The 23,587-nt window shown below is 44.0% G+C and overlaps 1 protein-coding gene across 13 annotated transcripts in view; it reads left to right on the top strand.

Annotated features, from left to right (window-relative positions):
- Positions 1-23,587, top strand: part of FAM107B (family with sequence similarity 107 member B) — an 86,784-nt gene that overhangs the window by 36,843 nt on the left and 26,354 nt on the right. Inside the window, exon 1 of one of the 13 annotated variants that reach the window (XM_077945825.1) lies at positions 11,338-11,724. The exons of 9 other annotated variants lie outside the window; for them this stretch is intronic. The gene's annotated coding sequence lies outside the window, so the exon portion shown is untranslated. Of the gene's footprint in view, positions 1-11,337; positions 11,725-13,481; positions 13,503-13,552; positions 13,635-18,212; positions 18,310-23,587 lie in introns of those variants that run through there. 3 more of the 13 variants (XM_077945829.1, XM_077945826.1, XM_077945830.1) reach the window with 3 other exon arrangements.

The raw sequence follows: 23,587 nt of genomic DNA, 5'->3' as shown, positions 1-23,587 counted from the left end.
TCGTTCATTGAAAAGTTTTGGCCCCTGGCTCGCAGTCAGGTCAGTATTTGTTAAAGCTCGCCGGGGACACCATGGCAGCTGGAGCTGAGTGATCAGCTTGGTTTGCCTGAGACTGGAGTGGCGGCTGGAGCTTTATGGGATGGGGATGTTCAGTCTGAGGACTAAGGAGTTTCACAGGACACAGGACTTTCAGTGCTCAAACTAGGAGGAGGAGGTTACCCTAAAAAAGCCACTGTTAATACCAGAAACCGCTTCTGAGCTGAAATCCAGAGATCCCACTCACCAGAAGCTTTATCCTTCAGCTTAGCTGACAGATTACCATAAGAACATCAGATTTTTCCCATTCCAGGTCCCTTTCCAACCCCTCTGCTCCTGCTGGACTTTGCCTCTGCTTTTGAATTCCAGCGTTTCAGCGACGCGCTTGTCAACACGCTGGAATCCCTTCCTTCACTGTCCTAGAGGATTGGGCGGCCCACCCATGCCTGTCCCTGGACTTCTGAGTTCTGCCAGGGAAAGTTACACAGTTGCATCCCTGTGATCCTGATATCTGCCTCACCAGGGCCTCAACACTGCCTGGAAATCAGATTTTCCTCCTCAACCCTCTTCCTCTCCATAATGACTTTTCCAACCTCCTCCACACTTCTTAAATCTCTAGGTTCATACTCAGCCCATCCCTCCTCCTCTCATTTCACTCTCAGCAGATGATCTTTCCACAGTTCACGGGACAGTCGTGCGAAGGCCATTCTCTGACCTTTCCACTGCCCCTTTGCAAATCCACCTGCTCCTGGACCTGTACTTTTCTCATTTTTCTGTTTATAGTGAAAGAGGAATCCTATTCTCTAGAAATCCATTTCTGTACCACCATTCTCTCCAACCTCCGGTTTAAACCTCTCTCCTGGTATTTCCTTCTCATTAGCATTTACAAGTGCTCAGGTCTCTCCTATCTTAAGACAAAAACAGAACCCAAGCCCTTGTTGGAACTCTTCTCTTTCAGCGACCACTTTCTCTCCCCTTCTCTTGATTAAATGTTTTGAGAGCATGTTCTACTTTCTGCCTTGTACTATTACCTACTGCTACACAGCAAATGATTGCACACTCAGTATCATGAACAACCTGTGTTGGTTCCCTCACCAGTTCCGTGGGTCAGGAGCCCGGGCACAGCCTAGCTGGTTTCTGTGCTTCAGGATCTCACCAGGCTCCTGTCCATGTGGGCGCCAGGGCTGTGGTCTCATCAGAGGCTCATCTGAGGAAGAGTGTTTCCAGGCTCCCCAGGTCATGGGCAGAATTCATTTCCCTGCAGTTGTGGGACATGGGCAGCCTGCAGTCCCATGCCACGTGGGTCCTTACTTCCTTACAGCTGGCAAGGGTGGAAGATTGCACCATGATGGCATCACAGGAGTGACATCTCATCACCTTTGCCATCTTCTGTTGTTAGAAGCAGGTGAGAAGTGAACAGTAGGAGGAGAGGAATGTGGGATCACGTTAAAGTCACTCTGCTACCTACTTATTTTTTCATTCCCTTTTCACTCCTCAATCCACTAGATTCTGTTTTTTATCTCTGCTACTTTAGTGAAACTGATACCAGAGGGTCAGGATTGGCTGCAAAATGTTCTGGGTCCAGTGCAAAGTGAAAATACAGGGTTCTTTGTTCAAAAATTAAGAATTTCAAGATGGTAGCAGCAAAGCACTAAATGAAGCATGGGGCCCCTCGGGCATAGGGGCTGTGAAGGTCCCATGCCCACGAAGCCAGCACTGCAGAGAGGTCTTATGTCCGCCCTGCTGCGAGTTCCACAGGGCCCTTCGGTTGTGTTCCTGCTTGGCCTCTCAGCAGCCTTTGCTAGCTGGGATTTACCACTGTGGAGCGCATCCTCCTCTGTGAAACATCTCCCTGCCCTCTGAGTGCCTGAGACACCCTCCCCTGGGTTTCCTTCTCCCTCTCGATTATCCCCTTCAGCCTCCTTTGCAGCCTCCTCTTCCTCTCCCCACCCCTTTATATTTGGGTATTTTGAGGACACTTTTGCCACCCTGCTGAGGAATATCAGCAGTTTCAGCCGCTTCGTTTGTTGTAGGATTTTGGCTCTCACATCTACATATCCAGCCCTTACCTAACTTGTGAGCTCAAGCACCTGCGTCAGGGCATCCTTCATAGGCTTGCATGCTTTGCAGGTATCTAAAATGCAGTGAGTCTAACAGATCGCCTTGTTTTCTCTGATCCATTGACCTGGTTCTTCCTCGGTGTCCTCTATTTCAGCACTTGGCCTCACCCATTACCTGGCGAGTCTGGGTTTGTATCTGTGCCCTAACCCCAGGCTTGAGCCCCATCTTTCTTCTTCTTCTGGCCCATCTTGTGCTCCAAGCCCACGTGCCTATGTCTGTCGAGGGTTCTCCCTTGGACTGCATTTCATCACATGCTCTCCCTGGACTTCCATGGTCTGTTCTCATGGTGACCTCGGCTTCCTCTGTTAAAACCCAGCACACTTCATTGCTACTCCTTTGTCAAATGCCTGCTTCCCCCAGTAGAAAATAAGCTATGATAAGTAAGTCCATGAGGCAGAGAGCTTTACTGCTTTATCCTCAGTGTCCAGACATATGCCCGGCACATGCTATACACTCAGTAAATACGTGTTTTAATGAAAGAGTTTGTTTTAATTTTCAGCCCAATTTTTGAAAGAATTAAATTGATTTTTTAGAGACAGGGTCTTGCTGTGTTGCCCAGGCTGGTCTTGAACTCCTGGGCTCAAGTGATCCTCCTGCCTCAGACTTCCAAGTAGCTGGGATTACAGGCGTGAGCCACCATGCCCAGCCCAGCCCAGCCCAGCCCAGCCCAGCCCAGGTTTTCAAGTATGACCATTTTGTTGTTTTAGGATGAAAGTGTAGAAAATACTATATATGGAAGAGTAGGACAATGGTATATTAGGATTCTTGTTCTTGAAATATTAGAAATATCTGTACAGTTATAATAATTTTGGGCATTTCAGCTGGATTATTACTGATTAGAAAGTAAACCTGTAACAGGAAATAAATGGGTGTTTTCTTATTTCTCTTGAGAGCTGGGCACTAACAGGTGGAAGGAAACTGGTGCCATTTGCCCTGCAGAATTCACAGAATTAACTTGTGCAATTCGGGTGGGAGGAAGTAAAAATAGGTGATGATTAACCATGGAGATAAGTGTATTTCAGATACCGCCATCTGAATCAGTTTGCCCTTACCGCAGCAAAAATAGTTTGATAATATTTTATCTTAATTTTTTTTTTAAACAAATAAGTGGTGAGGTAGTCGGGTGAGAGATCTGCATCTCCGATTCTTGGGGGCGCTGTTTCCTCACAAGCCTGCAGTATCTGCTTGGAAAAGTATTTTCATATAGAATGGTGAAATGGATCAAGTATTTGGGGGCCTCATTATTCAGAGACTAAATGTGGCCGGAAGAGGAAGAAGTCTACCCAAGAAAGCTGCCGCTGATCTGCTCAACGTCTCGGAGCAGTCTCTTTTTAAGCAGAAGTCAGTAACAAGCAAACACAATGTCAGTGGACTTATTTATCTGTTAAACTCTTTATTCTGTTACCTACTGGGTCTCAGTCTCTTTGACCTCAGGACCCCTTTACACTGTTTTAAAAAGTATTCGAGAATCTTAAAGAACTTTTTTTTGGTTCTATCTATTGATATTTTACTATGTTAAAAATTAAAACTGAGAAATTTTAAAAGTTCACCTAAAAATAACAACCATAATAATAAACCTGTTACATACTAATAAAAAGGCCATTTATAATGAAGAATAACCTTCCTAAAACAAAAGAAGTATGAGATGAATGTTTGACATTGTTTTATTTATTTATATCTCTTTAGTGATTTTTAAAAATGAAAGCCAAAAAAAAATTTAGTGAGAAGAGTGACATTATTTTCCATTTTTGTGAATCTGTTTCATAACCAGCTTTGATAGAAAATAGCTGGGTTCTCATATCTGCTTCTGTAATCCATCTGTCGGGATAGGTTGTTTTGGGGGTTGTATATGCAGAAAATCTGGTTTCACACGGTTATATCATTGGGAAAGGTCAGAGAATTGAAATAACCTTTTCAAATAATTACGGACATTCTTCCTTGGTATCACACCAAAACCTGACAAGTGGTAGTGTCTGAAAGGTTAGTTACAGTATTCTGAAACCATAGCAATGGTCTTTCCTATTCTGTTACATTAAAATTAATTTGTCTATCTTGCATTTTGAATAGGACAATAGAGGAATAGTTAAGTCAGCTATAATACATTCATGTAATGGCAGATTTTGCAACCATATATTGAAAAAGTTATTATGGGTGACACGCTTACAAATGTAATAAACTATTTAATATCCCAATTTTGCTAAAAAATGAAAAGGTGTGTATTTGTATTAATTGAATGGAAATGTATCAAAATATAAATATTTTAAATGATGCATTCATGGGGGAAATTTTCTTCATACTTTTCTGTATTTTCCAAATTTTGTGTGATCAACACATTGCTTTTAAAATCAGAAGAAAAAAATAAGTATTTTTTTGTTATGAGAGAAATGTCTGTTTAAACTGTTTCCCTCTTCTGTAGGTTGCCTTCTATGTGTAAAACCCCAGCATTTTCAGTTTGAGTGGTAACAAAGGTCTGTTTTCCCCCTCAAGTTTTTATTTATTTAACAGACTATTGTAACCTTTCTGTGGCTTTTAAACTTCCCAGTTTTTCTGCTTTATTTCAGTAGCAATTCATCGATTGAATAGAGAAGCTTTGACTTGTTCAAGAAAAGTTGCAGAAATTAAACTTTCACATATAGCAGAGACATAATTTGCTTTTTCTCATTTCTGTTATAGCTCAGGCAAGCTCTGTTTCTTATCTAAGTGAAATGGCCAAAGGATATCTTGTCCTACAGGGATGATAGAGCTACTCTCATGGTTGAGAAATAACATGGAAATTAGCATGCAATCAACTTCTGAGTTATTGTGTCTGAACTGTTTGCCAATGGTGTGAGTCTCACAGTTTTATGGCTGGAAGTTCAAGTGGCTTCAAAAATGCAAAGGGCAGCTCACCTCTGGGGATGAGTTCCCTGCTTACTCCTGGACTTAGAAAGCATGTTTGCAGCTAATAATGTGGCTGACGTGATATTGTTGTAAAGGATTGCTACGTCCAGACTTTTGTCTTCTGTGGACAGGACTCCAGATTTGATGATCTTCTGTTTTCCTGCAAGTAGAGGATTTCATCATGTTTGTATTTCTTTCTTACATTTCTTATGATACAATTGGTTATTAAGATGTCTACAGAAGCTGCAAAGCTCCCACAAAGCAGGAAATTAGCAACTCTGCCTCTACCACTTGTAGTAAAGCTTGAAGACGTTATCACTTTGACTTTTCCAGCTGAATGTATAGTTCTGTGGCTTTAGTTAACTGTGTCAGTGACTCTCAGGGTTTAGAATCTCTCCCAAGACTGTTTAGGAAGGTGCATCACTACACTTTGAACTGTAGACTGTGATGGAAAACTACTGAATTGCATATTCTAATATTGTTTTATATTGAAAGACCATTCTGTCCTCTGCTTAAAACAATTGAGGATATTATATTTGAGGGCATCCCTACTGGTTAACATCATCATTACATTTGAAAATGTTCGAATTTACTTTCCATCAGTAAGTATGAGTTGAACTTTTTGGAGTAGAAAATACACTCTAAGGCCGGGCATGGTGGCTCACGCCTGTAATCCTACCACTTTAGGAGGCCAAGGCAGGTGGATCGCTTGAGGTCAGGAGTTTGAGACCAGCCTGACCAACATGGTGCAACCCTGTCTCTACTAAAAATACAAAAAATGAGCTGGGTGTGATGGCGCATGCCTGTAGTTCCAGCTACTCGAGAGGCTGAGGGAGGAGAATCCCTTGAACCCAGGAGGCGGAGGTTGCAGTAAGCCAAGGTCATGCTACTGCACTCCAGCCTGGGCGACAGAGCAAGACTCTGTCTCAAAAAAAAAAAAAAAAAAAAGAAAATACAATCTAAGTAAACCTAGTGGTTTATTCTTTTTTATTGTTGAAACCACTATTTAAGTTTATTTCTTTCTTTTATGTATTAGACTAGACTAGGAAAGGTTTGCAGATCTAAATAAGGAATGGGGAGTGTTATTGTTATTATTATTGTATTGCCATGACTACAAACTGCAGGGCCTCTCGCCCTTGCCCCATTGTGGTTTTGAGGGCAGGAAGCCTTACCATAACCCGGTTCCTGACCATGCCACCTCCCTGCCGCTTTCCTGGTCAGGCCTCTTCGCTCTTCCCACTTGCCCCAGGCCTCTGTGTTTGCTACTCCGTCTGCCCGAACCTCTTTCCCTTGGTAGCCTTGGGCTCCGTCCCTCACTTCCTTCAGGTGTCTGCTGTCTTCTCAGTGTGGTGTTTCATGAATATCCACAATAGTGCAGCCTCTGCCACTCCGTTGCCTTACCTGTATTTCCCCGCATGGCACTTTGCGCGGCCTGATACTGTATTTCCCTCGGTTTGTCAGTTGGCTGCCTGCACCTGAATGCAGGCTGCAAGAGGGCAGTGGCTTTGTGTCCTTTGCTGCTAGGCCTATGTTGTTGTGAACAGTGCCTTACGCTTAACAGACACGGACTAAATACTTGATGAATTAATGGGAGGATGAATTCACCAGATTCCCTCTTGTGGGTGACTCTACACAAGATGGCATTTACTCTCCAGGTGTCCTGCTCCCTTCTAAAGACAGAGAATGATGGCTGGTTTCGTTGTATAGCTTGACCCAGTGGCACACCCCGTGCCTGACACCCAGTTGACAGATGTGTAGGGAACAGAATTACAGCAGGATGGCCACACAGTTGGCTGTTTATACTCATTGCCGCCAGCTGTCTCCCAGAACAGTCATCTGCTCCGTAGGGGGAGAAACAGGGACATGAAAAGCCCAGGAAGGTTGTCAGGAAGCAATTTTGAATTTCTAATGTGTAAACATGGGGGCTTTGGCATCCTTTGAACCATTTTGATGATAGGAATGGAGGTGGTAGGAGCCACCCTAATTAAGATCTTGTGGAGAATAAACTGGTGCGCCATTTACACAGGCTGAATCAATGTTGATGGCAGCTGTGTTTTTAATCCATGTGCCTAAAACAGTGTCCCCATACCTGTCTCTTGCTGAGGCCCCTGTCGCAGGTGAGCCACACCTGACTCCCAATCTTTCCATTGACTGCTCATTCCACCTCTTCAGCCCCATTTCCTGCCCTTACCTAGTGAGTCCTCCTTGACTCAGGCTGGTTCCTCCATTGTTTCTGCCACCTGCAGGCCATCGGTGCTCCTTGAATACCCTGTGGTGTCATCACTGACTCGAGCCTCCGGGGCTTTCCCGCTCTGACAGCTCTGTGTTTCCTATTGCTTCATATAGCTTGCTTCTGAATTAGCATGGGATATTAGGTGACACTCATATGTGGTATATCTTGGTTTAGTTTTTACAGAAAGATGAAAGACTCTTAAAAGGGATCTTGGAGTTGTTCTTGTACATCTTTTATTATCTCCTAAGCCTTTGATGGGCGCTTGTTCCAATTGGGAAAGAAAGAAAAGACAAAAATAAATAAATAAATAAAAATAAGCCACCCAGAATGCAGATGGGACAAACCGTTGGTCTTAGAGCACGGTGGTCACTCAGCTGAGAGTGTGGGGTACATAAGGGCCACTGTTTGATGGTCTGGATCAGGCTATTGAGTAGAACAACGGGTTGTAGAGTGCCTGGCACGCAGGTTGCAATGAGATTGGGGAAGCAAGGGTTGTGCATTTGTTAATTCAGAGATTGTATGAAAATGGAAAGAATTAGGAGGAGGAGGTTGAGGTTTATACTAGTATGATTCTCTCCACATTTAGAGAAGGCTCTTACAGTTCCTGTAATCCAGTACTGCACAGAAAAGTCCTCTGAGAACTGAGTGAGAAGCCGCGGGCTTATAGGACTGAAGTTCCGTGCTGAAATTGCTTAGGGGATCCTTTTCAGTTGCCCCCTCCTTTTTTTTTTTTTTTTTTTTTAAGAGAACAGGGAGATTTAAATCTCCCTGGTATGGTTTCCATTAGAATGGAAGCTCTTTGGCAGGTCTGCCGGGACCGTTCATCACCGTGTCCCTGGTACTCAGACCTCAGTGCTGGCAAAGCTGCGCTCATGAAAGCTGGCTGCGCAGGTGGATGGCTGGCTCACACGCTTGGTCCTGGAGATGGGGGAGAAGAGTCGGGTCCACCAAATGGTTCTTGCAGTTCTCCCCAGCCTGCCCTCTGGACATGGTTGTGTGTGGCACAGGCCGTGTTGTACTTGTGGCTCATCTTGATCGATTCTCCTTCTCTGCTCCCTGTGCTGGAGCTAGACACCAGTTTTTGTTTTTGTTTTTGAAGTTCCACAGGTGATTTTGATGTGTGAGCCGGGGTTGAAAGCCACAGCTGGACTGCGTTGGAAGGGAAATGGAGGTCAGCTTAGGCCAGTTGGTTCACATGGAAATCAACAAAGCCAGCTTGGCTTTGAAGGACGTATAATTCTGTTACTCTTTGTTGGACCCACACAACTCAGCAGTTGAAGTTTTTTTTTTTTTTTTTTCCTTCTATGTTTTCATCTCCTAATTTGGGCTCCCCTTCACATAGAGCTTTTGGAAGCAAATAAGAATTCAATCTCATCAGGCACATTTTCACTACACCTGGCAGAATGTGTTAAGGTGTTATGTTTTAAAAATCCAGCCACAAACTATAGGTGGTCTCCAGCTCCACACACTTAGCAAGCTCCCTGCTCAACTCCCCACCCGACCCCAGTTTTCCAGTCCTTCCTGCGTTCACCAGAGGCACAGTCAGGATCACCTTACACTGAGTTCAGAAATGGAGAAGATATACAGTTTAAAAAAAAAAATCAAGATCAGGTGAGCAGTAGCCAGATGACTTCTCCACACAACTCTCTTTCTGGACGCTTCTGGAAATTGCCATCCAATTTTGGTCATTCTTTTGGCTGTGTAATAATTCAAACGGTGCTTTGTGAATAAGTTACCTTTTAAAAGTTATGCATTTTAGCATCTCTAGGAAGGTCAAGGAATTATTTTCCTTTTTAATTAGGTGACTTGTTTACCCTGTGTCTTCTGAAAGCTAGAGGGAGCAAATTGGAGCTTTTGAAAGAGTCTGTGTGTGTGGGCCGGGCGCGGTGGCTCAAGCCTGTAATCCCAGCACTTTGGGAGGCCAAGACGGGCGGATCACGAGGTCAGGAGATCAAGACCATCCTGGCTAACACGGTGAAACCCCGTCTCTACTAAAAAGTACAAAAAACTAGCCGGGCGAGGTGGCGGGCGCCTGTAGTCCCAGCTACTCAGGAGGCTGAGGCAAGAGAATGGCGGGAACCCGGGAGGCGGAGCTTGCAGTGAGCTGAGATCTGGCCACTGCACCCCAGCCTGGGCGACAGAGCGAGACTCTGTCTCAAAAAAAAAAAAAAAAAGAGTCTGTGTGTGCGCATGCACGTATGTGTATGAGTGTGTGCGTGTGCAGGTATGTGTGTGAGTGTGTGTGCATGTATGTGAGTGTGCCCCCATGTGTGTATGTGTGTGAGTGTATGCACACACACACATTGGTAGGGGAGGCAGGTGATTATGGGCTGTGTCATGAATGCCTAAGCCTAGTGGTGCATTTAATGGGATGGTCCAGGGAAGCAAGAGGAAACTGAGGAACAGAGAGGGCAAGCTTGGGGAATTAGGAGGGAATTACCTGGACTCACAGAGAGGGGCTCAAAAGACGAATTCAGTCTTTTTCTAAAAACATTTTAAAAAGTGGTTTGCCTGACTCCAAATCAGGAAGAGACAGCTTTACCTCATCTCTCCTGCCTCCTGCCCTGTGGGCTCCATTAGCAAGGGATGAACTATCGTAAGAGCTGGCACTCTGGCATCGGGTGGACCTGGCTGGGACCTGGCTGGGTCCTGGCTAGGCCCCTCCAGTGGCATCACTGTGGGCAGGCTGCTAATCCCCCTGGACCTCAGCTACTCCTCCATCAATAAGGATAATAATACCTCCTTCGTAGAACTGTTGTGAAGGTTGAGATGAAGTATGAGTGTTTAAAACAGTGCCTGGAATACAGTAAGCACTTCGAATGTTAACCAGTAGTAGCAGTCGTATTTTTGTGGATTACCTGGGAACCAAACCATCATTGTTGATATTTCTATTACCAGTTTTAAACAGTTAAATAACAGAGAATCCCATTTTAATCAAGAGATTACAGTAGAGCACAGACCCAACCTGGTTGGGTGCTTAGTAGGGAGAAATAGGGGCTAGAAATTAATAATTGTGCCCAATACCAGTGAGCGGCTGTTTTCACACCGTGACCAGTTTAGTACAAACACAAATGTTTATAGACTGCGTCTTTTCTCCACGCACAATTGATTGAGGTATTTCATCACTTTAACAGATGATAGTTGAACATTTAGTGTTCCTAGCCCTGAAGATCCAGTGAGGTACAAACCAGAAATGGCCCTGGCCCCCAGGTAGCTAAATATCTAGAGGGGAGAAGATCAAAAACACACATGGGGCTGGCAATAAATTAAACAATTACAGATGGTGAGAGCTGGGAAACAAACTTAGGACAGAGATTGACCACGGAGGGACCCGTGTTGGATTGGTGATCCGGGAAGGTGATGTTGAAATACAGACGGAGAAGGTGAGGAAGAGCCAGGGGTCGGGAGAAGTGTGGGAAGGGGGCTGGCTTGGGAGGGGCATGTGCTCCGGGTGGGGACATTGTGTGCACCAAGACATGCAGCCCAGGAAGGGTTTGGTGCGTTCCAGGAATGAAGGCAGGCCTGTGTGGCTGAGGCGCAGGGAGCAAGGTGGTGGAGAGACTGGCAGGAGGCATGAGAAACAGGCCAAGGTCAGATCAGGTTGGGGGTGAGGGCTGCTGCCAGGGCATTGGAGAAGCTATTGAGAGGCCCTGACAATCCCATGGGGAGAAAAGTCCATTCTTAGTGCGCATTTCCTGCTTTGAACCTTTTCTATTCAATAACGAAAACTTGGATACTATATTTATTTTAGCCACAAAACTATCTAGGTATCTTTGAGAAGTGGAACTTGCTGAGGTGGCCTTCTAAATCTTTGCCTGCTGTTCCATTGCAGGATGCGTTGTGAAGCCAGGTGTGGCCTGTGGCCCAGGTGGGCCAGGGAGATCTCGAGTGAGGGGCAGTAGCGCGGGGCACACAGTAGGTGTCAGTCAAGTCTAAACGTTGTGCACGGCTTTGTTTTGTCCAGAGCTGAGCTCTCGTTAGGTCGGGGCTGTCAAATGTGAATATTTTGGCCTGGGCTGCTATCTGGCATGCTGAGTGCTGACTGGTGTATTTCCTTTTTCAACCAGAGAATCCTGGTCAAGCCCTGAACAGTCCAGAAACTCTGAGATCAGCATTTCCAGATCTTCTATGCATTTGGGAGGAGTCACCATCGATGACTTTATCAATTGTAAATTTCCGATATCAAATTACTGGCCTTCCCATCAGTCAGTTCTGATGACAGGAAGGGCGAGGGCTCTGGAAAGTCGCTTTAAGCTAATCATTGTTAGTCAAATAGTGCTGTTTTTGTATATTGAGTATTGAGAAGGGAATGTGCTTGGTCGGTGTTCTCTGTGCCTAGTCACCTGCAAGTCCTGAGGGCCCCAGGCAGCAGTGCACAAACTTTAATGTGGATTCCTATGGATCAGAGGTGTCCTGGGGCTCACCTTGTTATTCGGCATTGCACTTGCAGCCAGGTAAAATCAGATTTCTCCTGTTTCCCCTTTTGGGGGTGGGGTGTGTGGATTTGAAAGGCCTGTCACATGTGGCCTGATTGCACTGCCCAGTGTGTGTGTGTGTGTGTGTGTGTGTGTGTGTGTGTGAGAAAGATGTCTGCAAGTTTGGCATTGGCCTGTCCTGATTAGTGAGGACCTCTGATGGCCTAGGCCGGGGCTCAGGTGAGGATACTTTGATGCTGAGGGGGCGACTTGCTTTCTGAAGGCACCGAGCCTCCTGGGTGGCAGAGCAAGGATTGGGCCTGGCGTTTCTGACGTTTAGATAGACCCGTGTTCTTTGATAAAGCCATGATGTTTAATTGTAGAGAAAATGGTTCAGCAGCAGATGCAGTGAGGAAACAAATAATGCGCAATTTTTCCAAGTCACTGAATCGAATCTTTTTAACTCTGAAGTGAACATTTTAAGATAAAACAAGATTTATTTCTTGCTAATGGGGTGGGAACAACTTATTTAAAAAAATAAGAGTGAGCAAAATAAAACTAGATTAAAGACAGAAGTAAAATGTTTAGAATACTTTATTTTATAATTAGGCATTAAATTACATCAGTGGAAGTATGATTCCAAGTTCATAATGTCATCACTACTTAATTAAAATAATAGATGTATTTGTAAGTCTGCTTTTGTTAGATAATATTATTTAATCCAGTAGTCAGTTTTATAATCAATGTTTTTTCCTTGAGGTAAAAAAAATCATATGTCTTCAAATTATTAAACAACTTTATGATAACAATGTCCTGTTTCCCAAACATTTATAAATTCAGCTTATATCATTTAGGCTTATAGGTGCTTTTCTCCAAGTCAAGATTATGACTTTGGTTATAAATCCCTCTGGTTTGAGAAAGTAGTGATTTCTTAATACTTGGAAGATAGTTTTTATAATAATTAGTTGTATATTTATAATGTAAAACAAAGAGCTCAACTGCTTATGACTAATCTGAGCAGACAGTGTTGTGTACTGTTGCTATGACAACTAACAATTTTGGTCTGACATTTACAGGTAACTTGTTAGACCATAGGAGCTTGCATACTCACAGTTGTTACATACTTGCTTTAAAAAATGCCTGATTCAGTCATCAGGTGATCGGCATATTTTTCATCTACTTGGTTAAATGGGCTTTTGGTTGATATACTTCGGTTAGCTTCATCGACCGCCCATCACTGCTTCTGCTGACCCACTTTTTTGGTAGAGGATTGAAGGGGATAGCATTTGTCATCTACCCTACACAGGAAAGAAAGGGACAGTGTAACCCTGTTTTGAAAAGTTCTGTTGAAACTTATTAGCTGGTTGGTACTGGTACTTCCTGTTTCCAAAACCAATGTTTATGCAATGCCACCCTCCATTGTGAGACTGTTTATTGCCTTAAGCAGAACTCCTGGCATGTTTGAGACCCTGCCCCTCTCATTTGTGCCAGATCCCCAAGTCACAACTGGTCCAATCCATTTCACACCAGCCGTACCAGCCTTCATCCCTCTTCTGCCTCCCTTCTGTTGGGTGGCAAAGACCTTGTTGGGTCAATAAGTTTAATCTAATGGCTGTCCCAGCACATTCCTCCTGCCCAGCCTGAGTCCCGGCCCTTGTGGCTCTCTGAATGTCATTGTCTTGGCTTTGAATTGCCTGCACCTTTGCCCTGCCTAAGCAATGCTAGCACCCACCTCCGTTCCTTTGGTAAACATACTCATGATAGGTGTCATGTTTCTCATGCCTGCAGTGCTGTGAACTCGGTCCTACTGCCATAAGGTGGGTTGGAAAGTATTCGTGGGGGAGGTGTGTTTGTGGGGTAAGGCAGTGGGAGGGTAGAGGAAAAGGAGCTAAAGTAAAAGCCCATTTCTAACTCTCTGAGGCCAGCTTACCTGAGATACCTGTGATAAGGTGAGTCCGTATCTACTATACATTAGTTATATATGTCATACGTGTGGCAGTGAGCCTCTTAGGGTGGGCCAGAGGCGTCAATCCGTGCAGCAAGCCTGGGAGGTGAAGACAAGGAAAAACAGGCTCAGAAAGCTACCTGAACCCCCTCAACGACTTTGAAATGAGTCAGCCCGTGTTTGAAGCCTGCCCCTCCCATTATTAATTGTTATTAATTGTATGAATTTGGGCAAGTTTCTTAGCCTCTCTGGCCCTCAGAACCTGCCTCAGAGCGTTGTAAAAATTCACTGAGATAATGGCAGTTAGGACTGCCCAGCTCAAAGCTAATATTAGTTGAGTAATTATTTTCATTGTTTTTGCTGCTGAACTAAGGCCAGCTGATACGTGGCAGAGCTGGACTGAGTTTCTCAGACTCTAAAGCTTGGGCTCCTTCTATAAGTCATGCTATTACAGTTGTATCATCTCTTTTGGTCGGGATGAAAAGTACCTCAGTTCTTAGTGTCTCCCCTACTGTTTTTGCCAAGTTTCCTGTGTGGTGAGGTTAAATGGCCCTTGACTGTTTGGTTCCTGGTACCAGGGACCAGAGAACTTCCTTCTTCCCATTGTTAATTTGAGCTAAGGGTGTGGAATTTTGTTCAGCTTCTTAGAAAATTATATAGATAGAATGATTGCTTTGGCATTAAGAAACTTGTTAACTGACTTTCACTTTTTTTTTTTTTTTAAAGGAAAATGCAGTTGAAGCTAATTTTATTTTATTTGTGGATAGAGAAACTGTTGGAACTGCTTTACAAAGTATTTTATTAAGTGCGGGGCAATTTACTGTCTTGGTCATCTTTATTCCTCAGCTTTCATCATGATATAGGGGAAAAACTTACCTAACTGAACAGATACAATTATTGATGTCATCTTTAATTTCTATTCCCTCCCTCATTCGCACACAGGTAAAAAGATTTGAGATTATTTTTTAACAATTGGAGAAGGGTAGTTTAAAGATTAGGTGGAAGAGAAGATGATGTCTTACTATCAGTAATATTAACCCAAATAAAACTGTTTAAATATTTCCCATTTGGAAGGGATCATGACAGGTGGTATAGCGCAGCTCATCCAATGTACATTTCTGTTGGACGTTTTCATGTGCTTTCACTAGTCCTAAGAGAGCTGCCAAATTATTGTGACAAGTTTAAGTAAGTGAATTAGGGCAGGATTTTCCAAGCTGCTAGGCAGTCCGTTAGTGGGTCATAAAATTAGTTTAGTGGGTCACAACAAGCATTACAACAAAGTGAAATAATGACTTTTTTTTTTCTTTTTTTTTTTAAATAGAGTCTTACTCTGTCACCCAGGCTAGAGTACAGTGGTGAGATTTTGACTCACTGCAACCCCTCCATCTCCCGGGTTCAAGCTTTTCTTGGGCCTCAGCCTCCTGAGTAGCTGGGATTATGAATGTGTGCCTGGCTAATTTTTGTATTTTTAGTAGAAATGGGGTTTCACTATGTTGCCCAGGCTGGTCTCAAGCTCCTGGCCTCAAGTGATCCACCCGCCTTGGCCTCCCAAAGTGCTGGAATTACAGGCATGAGCTACCACACCTGGCCAAAATAATGAACTTATCAGAGTATACAGCATGTTGTAAAGGCTGTGTATTTCTCCTGGAAACCTTGACTTCATTTTTTTTCATTGTTGGGTGTGTGTGGTTATTGGGTCACTGTATATAAATAAATGGGGTTACAGACAGAAAAATTTGAAAGCCTCTGATGTGAGATATTTTAGAAAGTTGATCAGAGTTCTTTAGAGCAAGTCTAATTGCGCAGAGAAGGAAAGTGCTTATAACTGAGTCTTTCTTAGCTGTATTTCCATCAGCATTGAGTGGATTCACCGTGACCCTTTTTAGGGTTTAGGACTTTGGTCATCACAGTGGCAGTGTTTTGCATCGTCCTCCTTCCTTCTGTGGTTCCACTAAGATCTTCCCAAGCATCATTTCTAGGTGGGAGAGTCACACGTAGCCAAGCCAGTTATCACAGGCAATTATACGGAGTAGATGTGACCACACAGACTGTCCTTTTCAAATTAAAAATGTTTTGTTTCTCTAAGGCTGTCATTTTTCTTTTCTCTACACTAAATGAAATAGTTTGTGATCCTTTACAATAGAACTACAGTGTATGTCACAGAAGGTAGGTCTCCGAGGGGCTAAATGTGTGGCAAAAGTAGACAGCACAGTCCAACCACTGTAGGGTTGAAATATGAAAAACTAGTGTCACAGGCCACCAAGAAGACTCTGAAGCCTTTTTGGGGGAGAATTTGATAAAGCCAGAAAGGTACAAATAGGGACTATTGAGACTGGCCTTTCAGTGGATTAAACTATAGAAGGAAAAAAGAGATTCCTTGACATTGGTGATAATATGTTGTTATCAGGTATAACAATTTATAGTAATGGTAATACAGAGATTTTTTTTTCCAGTGGAATATAAGGTTTATGTCTTCAATTCTAAAGATTCATAGATGAAATGAGGAAAATAGTGTCCTTCCTAATTAACATGTCCCATGTACCATTGTGTTTAGGTACTTTCTACTATAAACTGAATTTTAAAATCTTGGATAAAGTATACTCACAAATACTTGAAATCTTACCCAGTTTGACATTTGTAAGATTTTCGGCCAGGTGAGGTGGCACACGCCTGTAATCCCAGCACTTTGGGGGGCCAAGGCGGGCAGATCACCTGAGGTCAGGAGTTTAAGATCAGCCTGGCCAAAATGGTGAAACCGCATCTCTACTAAAAATACAAAAATTAGCTGGGCATGGTGGGCGCCTGTAGTCCCAGCTACTCAGGAGGCTGAGGCAGGAGAATCGCTTAAACTTGGGAGGCGAAGGTTGCAGTGAGCCGAACTCCATCTCAAAAAACAACAACAAACAAACAAACAAAACACTATAAACCAAAATGTAGAGAATTACTTTTAGATTTTGTTTTTTCAACTCTGAGTTGCCTCCGAAAACTTTTAAAAGAATTGTCTCATTTTTCATGGCCTTTGTGCTACATTTTAAGCACTCAATCTGTTTAAGGAGGTAACACTATTCTACTGTAATTAAACTGTTCAGATTAATTTTTTTTTTTTTTTGAGACGGAGTCTTGCTCTGTCCCCCGGGCTGGAGTGCAGTGGCGCGATCTCGGCTCACTGCAAGCTCCGCCTCCCGGGTTTACGCCATTCTCCTGCCTCAGCCTTCCGAGTAGCTGGGACTACAGGCGCCCGCCACCTCGCCCGGCTAGTTTTTTTGTGTGTGTGTGTTTTTAGTAGAGACAGGGTTTCACCGTGTTAGCCAGGATGGTCTCGATCTCCTGACCTTGTGATCCGCCCGCCTCGGCCTCCCAAAGTGCTGGGATTACAGGCTTGAGCCACCGCGCCCGGCCCAGATTAATTTTTTTTTAAGGCATAAAGGAAGTAGTTAGCTATGATGATCTGTAGTTTCTTGTTAGATGATTATTTTACCATTGTTCCTCTAGAAGTGATGAATGATTTCCTTTATAACCAGCTGTCAGTAAAAGACAAGTTTTCATTATGAGTATGTTGACGTATCCTTTGTCCTTGTCCTTTTCATTTAGTTAAAGTAACCAGTAGCTCCTATTTCTGTGAACTTAAAAAAGGTACTGTTAAAAAAGTTCTGACCTTTGTGATAAGAGCTGTGAGTGAAGTCAAAGCTGATGGGATGCTGGGTTCTTGGGTAATAAATCCTGTTACAACAAAAGAAAAAGCATGACAACTTGGGTAACTTTAGGGAAAGGAGCAGAGTTCTCCATTTCATGTGGACTTCGTATCAGGTGGAGCATTTGCTTGAGGGTTACTGTACCACTCTATTCTGTTCTTCCCCTGAGTCATTACTGCTGTTATAGGATTTAAATCCCTTGATGATGTGTTGAGACTTTGGGCAAACATTACTTGACCATGGAGTTATTAGGTAGTAACAGACTTGATTGCAATGCAATGAATTGCCAGAGTGAGTAACTTGATGGAGGATGTATTGGTTCTTGGGGCAAAAGTCCTTATACCGACAGCCAAGGACTAGAGCTGTAGACTCAGTGGTAGGTGGTGGTGGTTCTCACAGACTTGTGTAGTGGGAGAAGGAGTGACTATTAAGGCTTTGTTTTGAGAGAGACAGAGAGAGAATTGACTTGAGGCTGGAAACTACAAAGTAGACATGAGCTTACTGCAGTAGTCTTAAATGATCCTTAAAAGCATCCTGTTGGAGTCAGGGTGAATTGGATCACTTCACTTCTATAGGATCTGGATTATGACTGATGTCTCTGTTCCTCGTCACTAAAATGAAGTGGTATTTCTCCAAGGCCTCTTTTAACTCTAGAGTTACATGAATTTTTGAAATGTTGAATATTTTCTAAAACAGCCTCCTTTCCATTCCCATAAGAAAAAAGTTGTTATGCAGTGATACCCGATGTCTGGGTATTTACCAGTGAGCTCTTTGCTTTTAGGCTTTCATCGTTCTGTGTTCTTTGTTTGCCAAGTAGGATGCTCACTTGCAGGATGCAGTCGTTTTCCCATTCTACTTTTAAGTTTTCCTGTGTCTGTTACTGTCCGTACAGATAGTGAAAGGCTTCAGCTCAGTCCTGTGGGGAGATCACTTCGAGTTTCTGGATTTGGGTGTGCTGTGATGGAGTGACTGAGATCACTGTTGGTGGTGAGTGAACGGTCTCATGGAGCTGGGGTTGCCTTGCTTTTGTTTACTCATGACTCTGCAAGGCAGCCTGTGGGAAAATGGCAAGGCCTGGCTTCTTAGAACCACAGGCCTCCAGAGGGAGTTGAATTAATGTGCAGAGTTGAATCAGGAAAGTTCAGGGGCAGTGTAGTTTACTCCCTTATTCCAGTGCCCACACTCACTACAAATGTGTTTACATTAAACTTTTGCCAAATCCCCCTTAGTTTAAAAGGGAGGCTTTACATAAATGGAAAAGCTGAGGCTAAAAGGTCTAAACTTCTCTCATCTTTGTTGCTTATTGCAGCTTTCATTATAGATGCTGCGAGTACTTAGCAGTCCTAAGAAACTCCCATTACTCTTGTTTCCCTTTTAGCTTAGAGCTGGGATCCAGAGTAGTTAACTAAGCGGCCCGGCGAGCCCCTTGTCAGGAGGATGGCCTGCCGCTGAAGGCGGTTGAATTTCGTGTGTGTCTTAGTCTCTTTAGGCTGCCATAACAGATGCCATAGACTGGGTGGCTTAAACAATAGATGTTTATTTCCTCACACTTGTGGAGGCTAGAAGTCCCAGAGCAAGGTGCCAGCAGATTGGGTTCCTGGCTTGCAGACAGCCATCTTCTCATCGTGCCCTCACATGGCATTGGGGCTGGAGAGTACAGGGAGAGAGACTGAGAAAGAAAGAGCTCTGGTCTCTTTTCCTCTTCTTATAAGGACACTGATCCCGTCATGTGGACTGCAGCCTCATGATCTCATCTAAACCTAATTACCTTCCAAAGGTCTCACCTCCAAATACTGTCACTTTGGGAGTTAGGGCTTCAACATAGGAATTTAGGGGGGAACTCAGCATTCAGTTGGTAACTCTGTGTGTGTGTGTGTGCGTGCGCGTGTGTGTGCATGTGTACATGTAGAGCAGGCTTGATTGTCCACCTGACAGCCATTGCCATCCCCTCTTCCGTGCTCAATGCCAATTTGCGTTTTCCTGGCACCCTTTGTGGCTGGAGTGGTCATGTGACACTGTTCTGGCCAATGAGGGGATGGAGGAAGGCCCCCAGGGGCTTCTGGGAGCGCCTTACCTTCCAGCTGGAGAGAGCCCTCCTCAGGGGCTGTCCCTGCCTTCCCTTATTCCCATGTGTGCCTGGGGCAGCTGAGGCAGGGCTAGGAGAAGAGCCCAGGTCCCTCCTGCCACCTGCAAGTGCTGAAGCAGCCCTGGGCCAACTCCAACATTCTCGTGTGAGCTGCAGAGGAGCCCCGCGCTTCCAGCTACTTGCAGCTAGGTGTTGTTACCTGCGTCCCACCCTTCCTTATGGAACTGTCTACGAGGGCACACGTGCCTCCCCTGGAACTGGCAGGAGGTGCTCTCGGAGAGCATCTGGTCCCTCAGGCCTCCCTGTGCCTCCCCCTGGACCCCCAGGGTGTCCGTGTTCAGAGTTGTTGACCCTTGGGTGGGTCTGTTGCGTCTGCTGACTTCTCCTCCAGGCTGGGAGCTCCTGGACCACGTCTTGCTCCCCTCTCGATCCTCAGGCCCACCCTGTGCTCCCCCGTAGGAGACATAGCAACCGGTTAAGCCAACCAGGTTCAGTCAACCAGAGAGCGCTCTGGGTCCTGGGCTTGCTGACAGCTGTTGCTTTACTCCTTTCTTGCTTTTGGTGTCTTCCCTAAGAAACCTGCCTATTGGTTGTTCACAGAAAGCCCACGAGGTGGCCTGAAGAGAGGGAAGTAAGAAAACAGACTTGAATTAAAAGGACCTGGGCCATGGAAATAGCTGTTCTCTAGGGTTTGGTTAGAGACAGACAATCCTCCAAAGACCCAGACAGATGTGTCCCGGTCCTCATGCTCAGTGTTCATTGCAGAAGCAGAAATCAAATAAGAGCCAACTTAAATTCTTTCAATTATGGAACATTTTAAGCCTACAGAAAAAACACATCATTGTTACTGTTGTTTCTGGCATTAAGGTCTCTTTTTTCTTTTTAAGAGTGAAAAATGAAGTTTTCCAGACAAACACTTCACTAATTCAGTATTTCAAAAGTGAAATACAGGCTGAACATCCCAAATCTGATATCTGAAATGCTCCAAAATTCAAAAGTTTTTGAGCACCAACATGCTCAAAGGAAATGCTCACTGGAGCATTTCAGAGTGTAGATACTCAGAAATATTCCAAACACTCGCAAATGTTCTAAAATCGGAAAAGCTTTGAAATCTGAAACACTTGTGGTGTTTCGGATAAGGGATGCTCAACCTGTAGTAAGTGAGTGGTTGGAAGTTAGAACATACTCTTCCATAGAAACAAACCTATTTGACCCACAGTTTGGCCAATATATGGAGATTTGAGATGAAAAAGTTATAAAATGATAGGATGACTGGCTGTCATTTTACCAGTAAGGAAACAAACCCAGAGAGTGAAGTCAGGATTTAGGTTTGTGGACCTTTTATTTAAGGTTCTTTCTACTCTGCCATACGTTACTAGTTACTTCAGACAGTGTCTAATTTCATCAGCCAAAAACCACCGGGAACACAACGTGTAGTTATACAGAAGTTGGCTTCATTTAGTTGCTTCTGCTGGGGCCGGTGTACCCAGAAGAACCCTGGGATTATTTTGGAAAGGCAGACTTGGGTTTGTGGTTGGACTGGGTGGTTTGAAGGTGGAATTAGGGAAATAGGGCCAGATCTGGGTTGGATGTGGCCAGGAGGTAGGAACAATTCAGTGATTGGGTATCCCAACAATTTTTATCTAGGAGGTAGGAGATTAAAGTAGAGTTACAGTGGCCGTGCAGTAAAGGATTTGCAGTCATACATGTTGGTGAGAAGAGGGGGCATCTGGTTTATTTTTGGTAGCGTGGGCCCATCTGTGTCATTTTTTGAGCCTTCATTATGTTCTGATGGGATTATTGGGGTCGAGTTGTCAATTAGACTGGTCTTTACTTTGGTGGTTGGTAGGGTTGAATTTAATTTGTTCACCAACTTACTTAATTTCATTTGGAATGCTGATGCTTGAGGAATAGTAGGTTTTAATAGGAGCAAGATGCAGTGGGAAGTAGAGACTCAGAGGATGTCTAAATAACTGTGTCTGAGCAGTCACTGGTTTTTAAACATTGTAGCTGCTCGGTGGTAATACTGCAAATTTAAAAAAAGGCAGTAGTTTTCTCCTAGCTTGAGAAGCTTTAAAAATCATCATGATGACTTTGTACTTCTTAAAACTTGATCAGCTATAGAAGCAGATAAAACTGTCGAGCTGTTATTAAAGTGTACTTATAGTTGAAACATATTTTACAGTCTTCAAAGATGCCATCCAGCTACTGATCCAGAGGTAGCGTTAATGGTGGTGTTACTCACAGTGCCACAACACCCATAATTCAGTAGAAAATGTGAGCAATCCATTTAGAAAATTTGCAAAGCAGTCAGAAGTGAGAGGCAGTGTTGGGTAGTGAAGAGTGGACCGGACTCCGATCTTGGTCCTAGTCCGAGCTTTGCCACTGTGTGGTCCAGAATGTCTTTGCCACTCTCTTAACTTAGTCATTTCATCTCTGGGCCTCAGTTTCCTCATCTGTCCTAATGAGGAAGTTGAACACATGGTCTCTGTGTTCCTTCTACAGTTTCTATCATTAAGTCTGTTTGAAGATAGTCTCTTCTTTTGAAAGTATTAGTTTGTGGCCGGGCGCGGTGGCTCACACCTGTAATCCCAGCACTTTGGGAGGCCGAGATGGGCAGATCATGAGGTCAGGAGATCGAGACCATCCTGGCTAACACGGTGAAACCCCGTCTTCATTAAAAATACAAAAAAAAATTAGCCGGCCGTGGTGGCGGGCACCTGTAGTCTCAGCCACTTGGGAGGCTGAGGCGGGAGAATGGCGTAAACATGGGAGGCGGAGCTTGCAGTGAGCCGAAATCGTGCCACTGCACTCCAGCCTGGGCGACAGAGCAAGACTCCGTCTCAAAAAAAAAAGAAAGTATTAGTTTGTTTGGCCAGTTGGGCCAGGTCATAAATATTATGGAATTATTTTTCAGCTTTTGAAGACAGGAATGTTTGAGGGCTTTGAAAGCTAGCCCAGCAGGAAGCTTTTCGTGGTCTGTGTAGTTTCCTTCCTCTCATGAATGATTAGGCCGAAATCAACCATCTTCTCAGTCCATCCTGTTTGTAGTTTCCTGAGATGAATGACCAGGGTGTTTTCTCCTCAGAAAATAACATAGGGGAAAAGTTCCCAGGGAGGCCTCTTTCTTCAGGAACTTGCAGTTTAGGAATTAAGTGTGATAACTTTATTTTACCAATTTTAATGTTGTGACTGTAAAATAACATAATGTAAATAAGGATTCTGTTACATGCAAGTTTTGAAATCATGCAAACATCAAAAAAGGAAAAGAAGTCAATGAAAACTTGTATAATTTCAAAGATGGTGGCCAGATGGTTTGGAAGCTGTGCATGGGATTGCCTCATGGCTGCTCCACTCCAGCAGGCAACAAGTGCCTCGTGTGTTTAGTCAGTATCATGCTGCATGCCGTCACTGATGGCATTCAAGTTTTTGCTTATGTGTGCTGATATTTAACGTGCACTTAGATCTAAATATTTTTTTTAGCCTTCAAAGATGTCAGCCAGATATTCATCAAGAGGTATATTAATGGGGATGTTAGTGATAGTGCCCAAGACACCTCCAACCCCCAGATCAATAGCTTTGTAACAGAAGCACTAAACTGCTATGAAGATGATCAGACAACAGTGGGATGCATCCTGCCATTAATTTAGCAGAAAGAGCACAGAGCACACGTCCAAATAGGAGAGTTAATATAGAGAGGCGCTGTAGCAAAGCGCCTCAGAGCATGGACTCTGGAGCTGGCTGCGTGATGCTGCCACTTGATAAGCTTTGTAGATTTAGGCAAGTCACCTGGCCTCGCTGGGCCTTAGTTTTCCTGTCTGTACGATGGAATAAATTTAATGTCTACCGCAAAGGTTATATGACACTTAGCAAACATGATGAAAACACAGGTTGCTGGGCCCACCCCCCAGAGACCCTGATTCACTGCATCTCAGGTATTTGCATTTAACTAATTCCATGGTGGTGCCGATGCCTCGGACCCTGGGATGACACTTTGAGGATCACCGTGCTGTGCATTTGTACACACAGACACACACGTAGGCATTTATTTTCCAAAGTAAAGGGCATACTGTTGGGAACCTGATGTTTTTCTCCTATTTAGTGCCTTGTGAATATTTTCCCTTTCATTATTGATTCTAATAAGGAATTATTTTAAGCTGCATTGTATTCCATTATTAG

The sequence above is a fragment of the Macaca mulatta genome, chromosome 9, assembly GCF_049350105.2.
Source record: "Macaca mulatta isolate MMU2019108-1 chromosome 9, T2T-MMU8v2.0, whole genome shotgun sequence".
In the NCBI taxonomy this organism is placed as follows: Eukaryota; Metazoa; Chordata; class Mammalia; order Primates; family Cercopithecidae; genus Macaca; species Macaca mulatta.
The sequence above is the reverse complement of the archived record's forward strand: the minus strand, read 5'-3'. Positions and strand labels throughout refer to the sequence as shown.